Genomic DNA, 17781 nt, shown 5'->3' on the forward strand with positions numbered 1-17781 from the left:
AACCGACTATTTAGGTCAGCAGATTTTTTTGTATCTCGTAGGTACGTTAGTGTCAAAACAAAAAAAGAGCCCATGAAGGGTGTACAGGATTTGGTATACCCGGTTTTGGACAAGGCATGTGACGACCGGTCTGGCCTAGTGGGTGGGCGTGTCTGTGAAGCCGATGGTCCTGGGTTCGAATCCCGGTAAGGGCATTTATTTGTGTGATGATATTTGTTCCTGAGCCATGGGTGTATTTATCTATATAAATACATAAAAAAACACCCATGACACATATATATATATTGTAGTAAGCTTTACGGCCCTTAAATACATATAATGTAACCCTTAACGCACGTGCAATTGTATGTATATGTATTTATCCTTGCTTATTCATATATTTAATTATATATAAATATATATATATATTTAGTGTACTCATAGTCATAAGGTATAATTAAGCATATTAGTATATTATGCATCTAGAAGTTTTACTTCGCTCAAAAGTTACGTTTCTTTATTGGTTTTTTTCTCTCAGTGCACCCACCTTGACGCTTTTCTGTTTAGCCCTATGGTTGACTGGTAGAGAATGCCTATAATGGCATTAAGTCCGCCTGTTGTACACTTTTTATGTGCAATAAAGTTTAAAATAAATAAAATAATGTACATAAAAACGGATTATATCGCGTATATTGAATTTATAATACATCTCGACGTGTCGAACCCTTTACAGCATTTGCGGCCAACGGGTGACTGAGGAAAAACTACAAAGTGCAAAAATACCCACATACTAAAATAATGAACCATCATAAACTATAAACTTTAAGGCTGGTTGTACATGCAAAATCAGTTCATAAGGCTAGTTATACACTACAACTATTTTCAAGTAAAGATATATATATACGCGATAAAACTTGCACTTTTTCCTCAGTCACCCGTTGACCACGAACGCTGTAAAGGGTTCGAAACGTCGGGATGTATTATAAATTCAATATAAGTACGCGATATAATCAGTTTTCATAGTATTAATTTATGAGTAACTATTTATTTATTTAATCTTTATTGCACAAAAGAAAATACAAATGTACAAAAGGCGGACTTAATGCTACAAGCCATTCTCTACCAGTCAACCTTCGGGCAAAGCAGATAACTTGTAGGCGGTGCAACATCACGTTGTAATTACAAAATAAAGTAGGTATTTTACACAACTCATACAACTAAACAAATACAAGTTATATAAATAATACATAGGTATAATACATACATATATAATTATATATATATATATATATATATATATATATATATATATATATATATATATATATATATATATATATATATATAATTATATATATATATATATATATATATATATATATATACATATACATATAAAGATACACGGTACCCGTAGACAATATTACATAATTGTACAGTCACAAAATTTGAACGTTTGTCACTTTTCGTTTCTATGTAATGGCATTAAGATACAAAAGTATAAATAAATGAAATTATTCTTATTCTTATAAGTGACTAACTTTCAAATTCAGTGACTGTACTATAATGTACATACGTTTACGTACATTGAGACGCGTGAACATCTGGTAGGTGAAGACAGATGAAGAGGATTAAGAGTTCGCTAGCCATTAGTGGTGTTAGCGCAAATTGCCGATGGCTGATGGCTTAGTGGTCCAAGTCATAGAAGATTTGCCCTAAATCGAGTTTCTATGGGTCTCTATTGTTTGACATAATTATTGAAAGTCATAATGTAATGATTGTCATATTATCATTAGTCGTAATTTGGTTTTTCTCAGAAACGCGTAACTTTTCAGGATTGCAATAAAACAAACCTAACCTAACCTATCTATAGGATAACCCGAGGAAAATCCTGTAATGTTTTCAGAATTACATTATGACTTTCAATAATTTATGTCAAACTAAGGGACCCCTGTTTCTATGTATTTTCATTCTCCTTTTATACCTCCTTTTTTACATACATATTTACTGATTACAACGGGTCTAAAGCGATATAATTTAATTATTTTTAAATAGATGATTGACGTCCCATCGAAATGTCAGTGGAGATATGGGTAAGCAAGACTAAACTACCCGAAAATAGTTTATAGAAATGTTCCATTTGAAACGTCGGATGAGGTAAAAAAAATGAAATTATATCGTGTTAGATCAGTTGTAAGCATTTAATAAGTGTGTGTACAAAACGCGAGAGCATAAAATGTTATACTTTACTTTATGATTCTCTTGTTACCCATGCAGTCACAACTAATCATGCTTGTTTTCAACTCATTAGTTTCGCAACTCACCACATTATCATATTATGTTCTTACATCAAATGAAAATATGAAGAGCCAAGATGATAACATAATTATAATGAAATAAAACTATTAAAACGGATTATATCGCGTATATTGATACATCCCGACGTTTCGAATCCTTTAGAGCGTTCGTGGTCAACGTGTGACTGAGGAAAAACTACAAAGTGCAAAAATACCTACAAACAAAAATAATTAACGGTCAAAGTCGGTTCATTAAGGCTAGTTATACAATACAACTATTTACGAGTAAAGATATACATATAAAGATATATATACGCGATAAAGCTTAACATATGAATGATAATTAAAATGCTTAACATGAATGGTGATGGACGGACGATGTTGTTTGTGCTTGTCTTCAATCATTTACAGGCACTGCAGTCTGCACTAAACCTCACTCTTTCATTCTGAGCATTTCTTCCGATTGCTATTGTCAGAAAAAACCGGCCAAGTGCGAGTCGGAATCGCGCACGAAGGGTTCCGCCATTACGCAAAAAATGGCAAAAAAAACACGTTGTATGGGAGCCTCACTTAAATATTTATTCTATTCTGTTTTTAGTATTTGTCATTATAGCGGCAACAGAAATATATCATCTGTGAAAATTTCCACTATTTAGCTATCAAGGTTCATGAGATACAGCCTGGTGACAGACGGACAGACAGACAGACAGTGAAGTCTTAGTAATAGGGTTCCGTTTTTACCCTTAGGGTTACGGAACCCTAAAAATGGATCATATTCGTATTCCGCTGCCGCCTATGACTTGCTTCCCCTATAAGCTAATACAACAAGCATCTCGCGTATGTAATGCCGGTCCGTGCGTGATGAAGGTTCATACAATTATTTAGAATTGCCGCCATTCATTCCACGGTGCATTGTAGACGGGCTTTTGCAATTTAGACTTTATTTCTTATAAAATAGGAATGATTATTGGAAAATGGTTTAGTAAGAGGAAATACGAGACATTTCCTCTTACTACACGTAAATATATGAATTTAAGGGATAGGTATGATTGGATTAGTACGTGTTGTTTTAGTGTCTAATCGTATCATGTCTTATATGTTTAAATTAGGTCCTTAATTATCAACTTCGAACCATTAAGATCTTATTTACTTCTTTTCTTGATGGACTTGAGGGCGGTGTTGCCCGTAGCCAATGTCACGTAAAAGGGTAGGAACAAAATAAATGCTCTTAGAGCACGACGCTGTTCGGTGGTTGTTGTAGTTGTCTCGTAAAACCGATAGCTGGATTTTACGAGAAGCACGTGGACTACCGGCCGTTGACTCCAAAATGGTGGTTAAACACGCTTTGAGATTAATTCTCCATTCACTGCACACTACCACATTAGATTATTGTATAATAAAGCTATCGATATTACACTTTAAACAATATTAATGAGCAAAAAACAAAGGAATTAATCACGAGGCTACTATCAAGATGGCGTTCGAACCGGAAGTCCTCTTATTTACTTATTTGTTTGGGTTTGCCAACAGACGCAATACAAAAAATACTTATACAGTGGAACCTCGATAGCACGAATCTCAAGGGAAACGCAAAAAACTTCGAGGTTTCGTCTTATCGAGAGCATCGACTTAAGGGGCCCACTGATTACCAGTCCGCTGGACGACATCCGACCTGTCAGTTGTTCGGAACTGTAAAATTTTTGTTCTAACTGACAGTCTGATATCGTCCGGCGGACTGATAATCAGTGGGCCCCTGTAGGGAGGTTCTCGTAGGTTTTTGTTTGTCATAAAGAAGTTTCGAGTTCCAGAGGTAAAACTCTTGAGAGATTCGTGTTAGAGAGGTAATTATAGAAACGTAGAAAGTACAGTCTTTATTGTGTGTTTCGAGTTACAGAGGTTTGTTTGTAAATAACTTCGAGTTATGGAGGTGGTAAAACAATACAACTGTTTTTCCCAGTTATAGAGGACAAATTTATTTTTCGAGTTATAGAGGTGAAAAATGTTATGAATAGTCGTGAAGGGAATCGCTGCTTACTTCGTCTTAATACTCTTTATGAAGTTGAATATTTCGAGTTATGGAGGTTTTGGGCTCTGTAGGGAAGGGAATTTTATTTCGTGTTAACGAGGATTTCGTCTTATCGAGGTTCGAGTTAGCGAGGTTCCATTGTAGCTGTAGATATGTTTTGAACTGATTTTGTGTCTAACATATCAAGTCTATTTATATAATAAGTTATTATAAAAACTTAATTCCATTAAAATAATTTGCCTACCCATAAAAGCAATAAAAACATGTCAATTTACATGTAAATTTTAAGGAATATGATCCGTTTCAATTTCTCTTAAGTGTAATGAAACATATCTCTCTTAAAACCGAGATGATTAACCACAAGCAATAAAATCTTAATTAACACCACAAGAATGCGAGATGAAAAATGAGCCATGTATATTTAGCGCTTAATGCTTGATTAATGCTGTGACTAACAAGCCAATTCGAACGTAAACTGACATCAGAATAATATCAGATTTAAACTAACAGAGCTGCCTTAATTTGTATTTATTTGACATTAATTCTCTTTTATTCAGCCCAACGTCAACTTTTCCCGGTATTAGGGCGTACATATGAAATATTTGCTGAATAACGGGTAACTGGTGGTCTCTTACCCAGTTAAAATGCAGCTCTTATAACTCCTGTTACCACTTATAACTCCGTTAAATTGCTGCTACAATGCTCTTAAGGAGCTATGTGAACTTAAAGCTGACTAAATTTGTGCCCACTTAAGAGTTATAAGAGCTGAAAACTCGCTGATTCTGCTCTTATACAGGTTGTATATTCAGCTTCAAGCGTATTCGTACTCCATTATTCGGCTGCTATACAGCTATCTGTGCTACTTGGGAATGGTGTCATTTTAGTTATCGTTCAATTCGCTCGTAGGTATATACTTGTCCGTACTTGCGAGCGAGACGTGCGATAACTAGGAGCGTTTTCACATTGTCCAATCCGATATCGGATGTAGGATCCTACATCCGCGCGAAACAATATGCCTACACAATCCATGCACACAAACAAATATTATCGATTCGACAGCTGACGGCGACATGGCTGAAATTATCGGTAGCGACTTTCCGATATCGGATGTCGGAAGGAGCCTATGAGAAAACCGCTGCAGGAGTTCCATAAGGCATCAAATCCGCCATTTTACGTTATCTATCGTTTTTTCGTAATAATTATTGATGAATAAATAAATACAGAAAAATACAAATGTCTTACATTTTAAAGCCTGACCAGTAATATATGATCATTGTCAAGAGGGCGCTGTTATTTTCATGTATAGGGTGACAGTTCAGAATAATATGAAAATATTAGTACCAGTGAAATTCCGCAACATGGCGCGTGATCATAATTATATTCCTGGTCAGGCTTTACTTCCATCCGACATCATTCAAGAAAGTAAATAAATGAAAATCTTTTATTTCAGACATAAGTCCGCCCGGATAAGAATAATATCGATAATTGAGTTTATCAATATAGAAACTTTTTAGAGACGTAATCTCTTATAAATCGATGAACACCGGTAGCATGCACGAAAAACTGTCACGTTGTGGACAGATCTCCATGGTAACGTTGTGGACAGATCTCCATGGTAACGTTAAGGCCTTTCATCAATGTTTTCTTATGACGGCAAAATTATCGTCCGTAAACCGACTTTACAGACAACCATATATTTTTTTTTCAATATTTATTTGTTCAGAGTACAAAGTACGGAATATCCACATCAGAGGGAGTTATAAGATCGCGCCCATAATCGACAAGGTTAAAGAACGCCGCCTACGATGGTTTGGACATGTACTCCGCCGCCCTGAAGACCATATGGTACGAGCCCTGAGCATACCCACGACAGCGCGAGGCGCCGGAAGACGGCCCGCCACCTGGTTAACGACGGTCCAGAAGGACCTAAAAGAGATAGGAATAGACAACACCGTAGCCCAAAACCGGGAACAGTGGAAAATGCAGACAAGGAGAGCCGACCCCAGATGATGGGATAAGGCTTAGGACAAGAAGAATATTTATTTGTTCAATATAGGTAAGTTATAATATTTCAAATATTTCAGTATCACTATGTCGTGCCTATTTGCATACAAATTCTGCCCCCTAAATCCTACAGCTGCTTATTAAAAAGAAGTAAGGTGCAAAAGTGTAACCATATTTTCGTTGACTGTACATGAACAGGGCGATGCTACAAATATTTACACCACACTACAAACATTGTGCTATTAGGTACTGAAGCTATGAAATTATGCCGATACTTCAAGCTTGGCCACAGATGACAGAATACAAGGGATATGCTACTTATTTTGTATTAGGAGTACTGACAACATTTTAAAAATTTAGTTTACTTATACAGAGATTAGTAGCTTACGACTGCCTTAGCAGTGTCAAACTGCCATATTCGCTAATGCCTGCGTAACTTACTTTCTATACATCTGCGGCAGTTAAGAGGGAAGAATACTACGAACCTACTCGTCCATACAAAAAGAAAAATGTTTTTCCACTTCTAAATATTTTCTATTTTCCATGATTTTATTTTGTATGCTTGTTTGCCACCGACGTGGTATAAAAAAAAGTACGTTATTGACACAATGAAAGACTAGGTTTATAGGTTTTTTCTTCCAAATTGGCAAAAAACATTTTTTTTAAAGCGAAGCCTAGAATATATTATGCTGAAGCGATCGACATCAAAATCAGTGATTTGTTAAGAAGTGGAAACCGTTTCCTACCGAAATGGAAATTTCATCAAAAAAGTATTTACCTAATAGGATCGCAAAGCTATTCTTCCCTTTTAACATTTAAATCCGCTCCTAATTTACAGAATATATGCAAAAATAGATATAATCCTCTGAATTTTTTGAAATATTTTTTCATCATCATCATCATATCAGCCCTTTATCGCCCACTGCTAAGCATAAATAATAGGCCTCTCTTCCAGTACGTCACTTGTCCCGGTCCTGAACTAATCTCATCCAGAACGGACCAGCAATCTTCCGGATGTGTCATTTTAGTTTGGTAATGAGGGAACCAACGTCTTGCACCTTGGTGCGGCGACGGATCTCGACATTCCTTATTCGATCTTGAAACTTGGAATATTTTACAATAGGGTATTTGACTACTAGTTAAATCAGTTTCTTTTTTATTATTATTTGTTTCTATTTTTATTGTTCTTGTGTGTTGGGTTTTTATTGTTCAGTGTAAGTTTTAACATTGTAAATTTACTTCCATTTTGGATTTGTAAGTATTTACATACTTACTCTTATTCTAATTGTGTCGACAATCCTTATTGGAGCTATAATTTTATTTCATTAGTATTGTTGTTATTTTCATTTTTATTTTGACGATCATGATAGAAATTCTAATATTTTTGACATTAATGCAAACATTATGTAATTGTCTTTCATGAAATAAATCATCTAATCTTTTCGAACTGTCTACACGATTTTGCTACTATGGAATTTATATGAAACACTAGCATGTGACGTCACAATCAAATTACCTACTCTTTATAGTTTTATACGGGTTTTAAAATAGAAATTGTGTCTAAAAATAACCGCTGTCTACGTTTCTCTATTTTTTATTTTATTTATTTGGGGCATCAACAGCAAATCTCTATTAATCTTCCGATTCTTTATTTCATGCATGGTGTAAAATAATTTATTTTAAATACAGTCAAATACCCTATAGATGAAAGTTTAAATTTTCAAAAGGTAAAAAGGGATTTAAATAAACTTCTGAGATATTCCGATGTTTCTGAGATATTCGACTTTCCATTTTTTGAAAACACGCTTCACGTAGCTCCGCATGTAAACTTGCATATCTCTTTTATTGTCATATCTGTGGTCCAGACTAATAACGGTTATTCTAGCTCCAGACCGGAAGCCTGCCCGTAATTAGTTTAAAAACACGCCATAGTTGCTTGTTGCTGCCTAATTGTATAGGTAACAATGGAAAATGAAGGCTCTTAGGGCCACTTGCACCTTTTCACTAACCCGGAGTTAACCGGTTAAACCCGAAGTTACTATGGTTAACAGTATTTCACATTGAGTTAACCCCGGGTTAGTGGGATGGTGGAAGTGGGCCTTATGGGGTTAAAAATTAAAAGGTCGATTTTTACAAGTTTTTGTACTATAATATATTTATAATGAAATTATAAGCGAGCAGCTGCTTACTTATCTGATGTGCCTAGATAATGCCACACAGTGTCCAATATTATATATGTACTAACTTTTATTAAAGTATAATTCACAAATTTATTTACGTACAAGATATATACAGTGGTACTACGTAAACGAAATTAATAACTAGCTTAAATCTAAAATAGGCCCTTGAGACATTGTACCAAGGATGCTGGCGGCATTTCCCCGCTGTATCGCAATGCTGATACGTTGTGCGAGAAAGCCGCCAGCTCTTCGGTCACCAGTTACGTCAACCAGACGCTTCGCGATTTCTGCAAACAACTTATGCGCGCTGGGACCCCATGGACCTAGAGTTTCAACTCCAAATGGAACGAAATGATACTCTCTACCGAGGCTCTTATATTTATTACGTTTTAAAATTTCGGCGCTTTCCGCCGCTCCGCCCGCTTTTACATTAGTCCGTTGGAGGTGGGACGGTGCCAGTGTGTCTACGCAGGTAGCATCCCACACCAACATCCGTCCCAAGCTCCAAGGAACCAAGGACATCCCATCGGGCCTCTTGCCATCATCTCTGATAATGCCAGTCGGCTCAAGAAGAGCGGGTACATTGATGGTGGCAAGAGACCGACGGATTATGTCATTAAGCGACGCATGTCTTGAAAAACGGCCGGCACTTTTTTGACAAGATAATCCATGGTGTCCCAGTCGGTCCACGTCCGTGCCACAAGAGCATATGTGTGGCGTACACACCGAAACCCCGAGTCGCAAACCAGTCGCCAGTCTAAGGGAGGCCGGATCCAAGAAAGTACCAGTATTAGGCGAAGGATGGGCATGTAGCCAGTAACCCGCTTCCCGGGCTCCGACCGCCAAAAGCCTCGCGCGGTCTGGACCTGTACAGTTGTTTAGGAGAATATTGTAAGTTAAATCACAGTAAACATTATCCCAACTCCTTTGTGAATTTGGGTTGTCTGGAAATTGTTTTCCCGGGCAAGCAATTTTAAAAGCATTTTTGGCGTCCTCAAAGCCCGCAATCTCACAGTTTGTGGGCAAAGCCCTTAAAATATTTCCTATGAGACCAGACGTGCTATGAGTGGACGCCAAATAGGCTGGGGAAGCCACACTGGAAATTTTGCGAATTCCTAAACCTCCAAACCGAATAGGGAGGGACGCTTGAGACCAGGAAGGCTCACTTAGCTGAATGTTTAGAATCGTCTCTAAACTAATTTTGATCAAACCATCTAAAGGCGACAATATGTACTTAGTTCAAAGTTTGTAAAGTCATATCACATCACTAAGTAACATCACAACATCAGTCTAACTTATTGTTTAAGAGGGACAAGTGGCTTTAAATTAAAAGCCACTTGTCCAATCTGTTTTAAACACATTGACCGAAGGAGTAGTATTATATAATATAAAGTAGTAGGTACTTGTCCGTACATGTATTGGCTCAGGTGAGACGTACATACGATAACTAAAAAATATCATTCAAATATCATTCTGATGTCACTGTACGTTCGAATTAGCCTGTAGGTATCTGTCTTCTAAAAATTTCTCAACCAGTCAAAACTCCCAAAAACGTAGGAATATTTCTACTCACTCAAACATTCTCCATGAAGGAATAATTCCGAGTTAATAAGGCCCCGTGCTGCACAATTTCCGCCGTGGCTGCTGCGAATTTCGCGCTCTAAATGGATTTTAATAAGTGACAGAAATATATTCTAGAATTCCCCCTAAATTTAATTAAGTTATCTCTTGCGAGGTTTGATATTTTTGTTGGTGACAGTCGTGTTTAAAATAAAATTAGCTTCTGCCCGCGATTTCGTCTGCGTCGGATGATATCGATTGATAACAACTATCCTAAGTCCTTCCTTGAGCCTCAACCTATAGACATACCAAATTGCATCTAAATCGATTCAGCGGTTTAAGCGTAAAAAGGTAACACACAGACAGTTACTTTCGCATTTTAAATAATATTCGTAGGGATTGAAAATGTTGTTCAGAGGTTTTTTTTTTGATCAAGAACATTATTTAATTCCACTAATAAAATATATATTACAATTTCATTATATCCCATTATGAATTGTAACACAACGCAGCTTGCCTTTTCTGGATGTCAAAGTGATTGGTCAAGTCGACGGAACCCTGACGCATACTGTAGGTATACAGGAAGCCAACACACACGGATATGTGTTTGAACGCTTTTTCTCATCTGCATCCCCAACACTTACAATCAGCTGTCAGCTTGCTAGTGAACAGAGCACAGGATCTGTGTGACCCTGAATATTTAAAGAGCGAGATGTCGCATATTCAGGAGGTACTTAGGTGGAACGGGGAGGTAGTTAAAACTTATTTTATGCGAATAAGTCCTGTCGTTGTAAATGATAATGAGTAAAAATCGTGAAAGTTTAAATCAGTGTTTTGTCACTGTTTTTATACAAAACCCTAAATTATTGATTAATTTTATTAAAAAAATATGACATTTTATTGAAATTAATAAATCATTTTTATAATTTACAATAAGAAACAGTGACTCAGAAAGAAAAATACCTATTAAAGATAAGATAAGATAAGATAAGATAAGATAAGATAAGATAATTTATTCCATAACAATTTTACAATCATGTCGTTACATTAAAGCTGCAATAACAGAAAACTTATATCACTGGTTACTTGAAAGTTTTATATTTATTATTACACATAAAAAAACGCTCTCACTCTTTCTAATAATTAGAAGAAAAAAAACTAAACTTCCACCATTCCTTATTAGCATGCTTGTTACAACATAAACCATCCAATTCGCGCCGCTCCCTTAGGGAGTATGTGCACCATGTATAAGATTGGAAGCACTGATGCAAGAATAGAACCAGCTGTGCCAGCTTGGGGCGGAAATTGCCAGACAACTGCATTCCCACCTAGAGCTCAGTGGATCTGGTAATTACTTCCAAAAGGCACTATCTACAGCCGCTAATATTTTAAAATGAGCTTAGCTTAAAGAGAATAAGGTTGGTAAATGATTGAGGAGTTTATAAAATGCGATAGTTTGAAAGTAATCAGGGTAGATGTACAATTGAGAGGTTCGGAAATTGTTGTTGATGATGGAATAGGATGCGTTGAATGAGAATTATATACATATTTGGTGACACGTGCAATTTAATTGGCAATGTTACATATATGTAACATTGTCTTCGGTTACAGATGTAGTGTATAATTATTTGCCATCGTTTTTTCACGGAAACGTACGAACGTGTCTTTCTATTTCAGTCAGTCTAGTCTCGGTACAAAAAGTACTGGGGTTGACTGAAGTAGTAGCATGACAAATACGCACGTTTGCGAGAAAATACGATGAAAAACAATTATGCACTATCTGTACCGCGAAAGTTACTCGTCGTAGACAAAGCTCAAAGTTTTAGTACATCACATATTTTAAAGAATAAAAAAACCAAGGTGCTTAAACCGACGCACGTGTAAGTAAAATTCACCAGGAAAAACATAAGAAAATAGATAAAGAATAATACGTATATTTTCCGGGTCACATAAGGAGGTAAAAAAGCATGATGATTGATATTTTTATGTTGGAAAGTTTGTCAGTAGTTGAACCTGAAGCTAGGTACCGTTCGGATTCAGACTTACTACGGCAGCAGTCCAGCATTATCTGCTGTAACGCTTGTGCAGTTTTAATCCGAATGGTACCTTAAAAGTAAAATTATATTTTATTTACTGGTATATAAATAATCAGTATACAAGTGTGGACAAGGATTTAAAACGTCTGTTTAATTAAATAAAAATACCAACCAAAAATATTGTAATGTTTAAAATGCGATGTTACTTTTTTAACGAGTTCATTTTCATTTGTTCTGTGAAATTTGGTTTGGTGTTGAATAACATTAAATTAACAAACAGATGCTCAAGGCGATATAATTGAATCAAAGCTGTATTATTTTAATTTTATTTACATTCCCAACGTTGTTTGTTTATTTTTGTACCTAGTCTAGCCATACTTTCTGCAACTACATTAATTGTACATAACAAATATGAATTAAAACTATATTGAATTAAATTAAACGTGCTAAATGGAGAAACTAATTACAAATTTGATATGCCTTATGATTATTCGATGTTGTCATCCCTTACTACGTGCTTTTTAATAAACGAGCGACGCGTCTCAAAAATAAGCGACACATTTTCATCACAACCAGGAATTTCGAACCTATAGCTTTTAAAATGTTCTGTAAGTTATTTCAAGTGTCGCGTACGAACTAGAACAGGCCTTGTTCTCTAAGATACAAATCATTTTTTTTATCCAGAGGAACAAATTTTGGCTTGCTTAGGAGTCATTGTTGTCTCAATGAAATTGAAAAATTAATAAATTATATTCAGGTTTGGAGAGTAGGAGTTTCGTCCTCTATGTATGAGCTTTAACAAATGTAATTTTTTAATCCTCTACTTACTTAAAAACATCTTACGCTTATATTTTTAACAGTTCTTTCTACTACCAAAAAACTATTTATAGTATAAAGAAAACCTCCTTCACTACCACTATCAGATATTTCGAATTTTTCGTCCTGCCCTTGGGTCTAAGCGCAACTCCTTACTAAAGCTCGTTAATCCACACGTCCAATACTCACACACAAAAACTCAATAACTACTAACACACACGTTATCCCGTCCGTACATTTATTCCGAAGACGGACAAGCTAATTACAGCATCTGGGACAGGGAAATCCCTCGTAATTTTCTACTTGACGAACTGGCCGACGAAACTAACAGGCCAATTCGAACGTACACACACTGACATCTCACTGTCATTCAGCTTAGAAATAAATGAAGTGGAAAAATTCACTGTTTTGGGCGAGACTCGAACACGCGGCTCTAGATCAATAGCCCATCGCTCTGCCAACTGAGCTACCGAGACTCTACTCGATGACAGCGAATATTTCCACTAAATCACTCATATGAGTCTTAGGGAGTCATCTAGTGACATCTACTTACCGCTAAATTAATTTTGTATCAAGCAGAGTATCTGTCATCGTTTCTGGTGAATTTCCAATATGAGTTCCACTCCGGTAGCCGTTTAAAAAGTGTAACAATCTTACGGTAGATGTCGCTAGGGTGCTAACCTAGAAGGTCCATATGGTGGTAATATTTGTGGTCCATATGGTGGTAATATTTGTGCCATTTTCAATCAAAAGGGTACTTATTGTCGGTTGTCAATAAGGCGCTATTTCCATACAGAAATCAACCCTATTGACAAGCGACAATGTGGTACCTTTTGATTGAAAATAGCACATTTGCTGTTGGGTAACATCTTGGTAGCTTAGATGGAACAACACTAAGCCAGTGATCCAGCGCTCGTGAGTTCAAGTCTCACCCAAGACAGTAAATTTTTTCACCGTTAATTAATTTCTAAGCTTAATTAATCTACCGCTAAATCGTCTAAGCTTCGTGGTATCGTTTGCACGCCTGCAAAATACAAATATAATTAATTTTTGCTTAATACAAAATTAATTTTATGTCATTCAGATTATCGTGCGTTTCGCTCGTCCTTGTACATTAAATTTACATGTACGGGCGATATGCACGATAACTAAATAACATGATTCAAATTTCATTCTGATGTCAGTGTATGTTCGAATTGGCCTGCAAATGGCTCCAGAATAGACAACGGTTGGACATGTTGCTTGTGTTTAATTTATGTATGTCTTTCGAGTTTCTGGTGTATTATAATTAAGAGATATATCGTTATACCCTCGCCCTGAGCACTGTATAAACTTATCTTGCTATATACTTTACTCGCAGATTGTTTTGCTCTGTAGTTTTCATCATGGAGACTATATAAAGGAGCCAAATCTCTATGTATGAAAAGTGTCCATCAAAAAACAGTAATTAGGCGGCGCCACCATACACCGAAATACTACCAAAACAACCTACGTAATTTGGTCGGATTATTTGTTGCCTTATATGGTTCATGTTATACTCATGTCCCAGAGTCTTACTAGCGCCACCGGAGAGATTAGGAACTATTATTTAAAGCTGAAAGCGGTCACTTTTGCAACAATTCTGCCATAAGAGATTGGCGTCCTTTCTATACCATCCATAGTTTTCATGGTAATTTCTAGCCTATTGAAAGATGTACTTTTTTTTACTCCCGTACTTTTATTTGTCATCTAAACGGTCGTGCACACATCTTTAAAACCCTACCTTATAATTGTCAAGACAAGTCTTTAGTCTATTCCCCAAAAACGCATTTGTGCATACACGCAGGATCTTTTTGGCACTTTTCGATACTTCGTGTAATGACCACTTAAAAATAAATGTATGAAATACATTGTTGCCAACCTTATTTTTTTAAATGTCATCTATGACAAATAAGTGAACCATATACATGTTTTTTTTTGCTTTAATGCTAATATACGGGCAAGATAATGTATTGGGACAACGAATGCATTGCTAACATTGTTTCTTCATAATCATGAGCTAGTTGTGGAAATAAATATATGGACCGTTTTTCTGCCTCCTCATTTATAATTCCTCATACCTAACGAGGCGTTTAGGAGGTTAGAACATTTTAGAATGCGACACTGTACTACCCACATATCATACATAAGCCTACCCACAACATCGCTGGCGGCCCACAAACATACAAGTGCAGCAGGCCACTATATTTTTAGTAACATTACGGGCAGGCCACATAAGACGCCGGCAAACCACTGAAGTTACAGCGCAGCCACTATAAATTTCCATCACTTTACCAGCAGGCCATATAAATAGGTAGCCGGCGAATCGAAGTGTAAACTTTACCAGTAGGCCACGAAGTCGTACCTTCTATTAGCTGTGCCTAAAGCGCTCTCTACATTAACGCGCTCGATACCTGGCATCACCGGAACGTAATGTCTTTGCAAGTAGTTGGATGTATTTAGGCGGCCGGCGTGTCAAAGTGTAAACGTTACCGGCCACTACTCATTTATCTCACAAGTTATCATCTTTTGAAGCGATTCATACGTTTATTGTCTACTAACGTATGGTTATGTTTTCTATTCCTTGTCTGGACCTTCCGTGCCCGCCGCTCATGCATATTCAGTTCACGCCCGCAATTAGACCGCTCCATAGTTTTGAGCCGCCAATTATTTTTCACAATCCGCTTTTTGTATGATTCGGAGCGGTATGTTAGTATGAATTTGGTTAGGTTAGTGTGAAATACTAACTTTTTTGGAACATAGACTGTCTATACCTGTCTCGTTAAATGATGATCCCTGACATTATCACAGCGAACTTACAATGGTCCTAAGTGCCATAAATGCTACTAACATGCTATGCCCCTTCGGCATAACCTTTCGGCCCTTGCTGTGTTGTCCTTCATGCCAATTCTTACCATTTTGAAAAAAAAAAACGAAACAAAAAATCTTATTACAGAAGCAGTTCTGCAGAGGAGAACATTCGGACATACGAAAACGTTTTCGAAATGAAGTTCACAAATGCTGGGTCAACAAATTGTATTAAAAACCTCACAAAACCTCATTTAATTCTATTTGGTCTAACCCTTTCTCGTTTAGCCTGCCGCTTTTGGCCACTATCGCCTAGATGTTTTTTTACAAATCGAAACTGGACTTTTTCATTCTGCCGTTATTTCATTTGCTCGGAGTTTGGGCTCAACTCGGCTCAGTGCGACCACGCTATTGAAGCCTCGCTTACGCTGGGATAGTATTTAGACGAGTACAGTAATGATACCAGCAGCCATCATCATCATCATCATCATCACTTAAGAGCTTTGCTCTTGTCGGTGGAGTAATTGCCAGTCCTTTTTTCCCGAGCCAGTCTTTTGATTTGCTCGTACGATGCATTCTCTTTTACTTGGCTCAGGTATGTGATTCTAGGCTTTCCACTGCCTCTCGTCTTTTCAATTTTTCCTTCCAGGATGTTAACGAAAAAGTTGTCGTTTCGTATTAGGTGTCCTAACATCTTGCCTCTCCTATTCCTTATGGTATTTAATAAGCTTCGCCTTTCTCCTACCATATTCAAAACCTCTTCATTCGTCTTTGTTTCAGTCCAGCTAATCCTTTCCATTCTCCGCCAAGCAGCCATATCGTCCCCAAAATGACGATGGTCGCTCCCCACATCAGTGGTTTGGTCCCGACTGTAGTAAATGTTCGGCTACCGCAGACTTATTTATTTGACTTTTTTACCACCATATGTGACCACGAACGTAACGTCACGTTCTAAACGTCGGGCCATGAATAAATGTAAGTTTTTACGCGATTAAGTCCCGTGTTAGTTTTAAAAGTATTACACAATGACGTCACGGTCAACATTACTTTTTTTATATTTCTATCCGACTTATTAAGGCGGTTCCCTGAGCCAGAAGGCGAAAAATCTCCTTATATGATCCTGTTTTTCTAAGAGGCGTTGATATTCGTAGACGTGGAAAAAATATATGTAGTTCTTGACTATATTATCTTTAATATCATAGATTCCGATACACGAATTATGAAACTTCGCTCGATACAATTAATTCCCAAAGTAACCTCTAACTCGGACTTTTAATCCAACTTTACTCGGTTATTTATTATGTGATACTATAAACAAAAAAAAGAAGAAAAAACAATGTTAACTTAAATGATAATTTCATAGCTTTTGAATTTCGATATTGTAGGGTAACGTTTTTAAAATAAATAAAAATCGACAAAATTCGATCAAAATTGACACTTGGCGCGCATTATCTTTCCCGTTCTTTCTTGCGAAATGTGACAGAGACAGCGGCAAAAGTTGTTTAAAAACAACTGCTATCTCAGTTTTTCCAATAATAATCTAGTGCTTTATCTCATGCATGGTGTGAAATCATTTATTTTAAATATAGCCAAACACCCTGTTCTATCTCAATCAATTAAGCGAACAATTGTGCCAAAATATTAGTTGGTAGATTGGGCTATCTAAATTACCCTTCTGTAGTGTTATTCACAACGCTAAATGAGCGTAGGCGAATATCTATATATTCGCCTACGCTCATTTAGCGTTGTGAATAACAAACCGGCCAAACAAGTTCGTCAGTAGAAAAAGGCGCAAAATTCAAATTTTCTATGGGATAATAAAATAACCCTTCGCGCCTACATTTCTTTAAATTTGCCGCTCTTTTCTAGTGACGGAAATGGCTTGACAGAGTATAACTAAAATCAACTGTTAAATGTTTTATCGTTGGTCACTAAACGGCCTACGAAGCCGGAGGTCCCGGGTTCGAATCCCGGTAAGGTGTTTATCACAAATATTTTGTTCCTGAGTTATGGATGTTTTTTTATGTAGGAATACAAATATTTATATGTAACTATAT

General features: G+C 36.6%; 1 protein-coding gene across 4 annotated transcripts in view; it reads right to left on the bottom strand.

The window, feature by feature from the left end:
* The window catches only part of LOC134748344 (nephrin-like), a 167441-nt gene that overhangs the window by 80226 nt on the left and 69434 nt on the right, over positions 1 to 17781 (bottom strand). Inside the window, exon 1 of one of the 4 annotated variants that reach the window (XM_063683116.1) lies at positions 1566 to 1595. The exons of the other annotated variants lie outside the window; for them this stretch is intronic. The gene's annotated coding sequence lies outside the window, so the exon portion shown is untranslated. Of the gene's footprint in view, positions 1 to 1565; positions 1596 to 17781 lie in introns of those variants that run through there. 4 annotated transcript variants of the gene reach the window in all.

This window comes from Cydia strobilella, chromosome 16 (genome assembly GCF_947568885.1).
Source record: "Cydia strobilella chromosome 16, ilCydStro3.1, whole genome shotgun sequence".
Classification (NCBI taxonomy): Eukaryota; Metazoa; Arthropoda; class Insecta; order Lepidoptera; family Tortricidae; genus Cydia; species Cydia strobilella.